The sequence below is a fragment of the Lupinus angustifolius genome, chromosome LG05 (assembly GCF_001865875.1).
Source record: "Lupinus angustifolius cultivar Tanjil chromosome LG05, LupAngTanjil_v1.0, whole genome shotgun sequence".
Classification (NCBI taxonomy): domain Eukaryota; kingdom Viridiplantae; phylum Streptophyta; class Magnoliopsida; order Fabales; family Fabaceae; genus Lupinus; species Lupinus angustifolius.
The window spans coordinates 9,765,733-9,766,727 of NC_032013.1; positions in this window are offsets into that span (position 1 = coordinate 9,765,733).

The following is a 995-nucleotide window of genomic DNA, read 5'->3' on the forward strand; positions in this document are numbered from 1 at the left end:
CAAAGATGTATGGAGGATTTGTAGCACTTGTGAGCAGTGTCAGAGGGCAGGTGATATCCTTTCTTGGAGACAAGAGATGCCTCAACAACCTATGTTGTTTTGTGAGGTGTTTGATGTCTGAGGTATTGATTTCATGGGTTCATTTCCTTTTTCTTTTGGCTTTTACTATATTCTACTTTCTGTTGATTATGTTTCTAAATGGGTGGAAGCTAAGGCCACCAGGACTAATGATGCTAGGGTTGTTATGGATTTTGTTAGGTCTCACATTTTTTGCAGGTTTGGTATACCCAGAGCCATTGTTAGTGACCAAGGTACCCACTTTTGCAATAGATCCATGCAAGCTATGCTCAAGAAATATGGGGTTGTTCATAGAGTTTCCACACCTTATCACCCCCAATGTAATGGGCACGCTGAGATTTCAAACAGTGAGATAAAGAAAATTTTGGAGAAGATGGTGCAGCCTAACAGAAAGGATTGGAGCAACAGACTTGAGGATACTCTTTGGGCACATAAAACTGCTTACAAGGCACCCATAGGGATGTCCCCTTATCGGGTCGTCTTTGGTAAAGCATGTCATCTTCTTGTAGAGATAGAACATTGTGCATACTAGGCTGTGAAAACTTGTAACTTGGCTCTTGATCAAGATGGTGAAGAAAGAAAGCTCCAATTGAATGAACTCAACGAGATCCGCTTAGAAGCCTATGAGAACTCTATGTACTATAAAGAGAAGACCAAAAGATTCCATGATAACTTGATTTCTAGAAAGGAATTTTTGGTTGGTCAAAAAGTGTTGTTGTACAACTCTAGGCTTGGACTCATGAGTGGTAAGCTTCGTTCTAGGTGGATTGGTCCTTTTGTTGTTACTAATGTGTTTCTTATGGTGCTGTAGAAATAAAAAGTGAATCCACAGATAAGAGCTTCAAGGTTAATGGGCATCGCCTCAAGCCTTTCCTCACAAATCCTTCCTTAGTGGATGAACTTGTGGAGGAGGACTC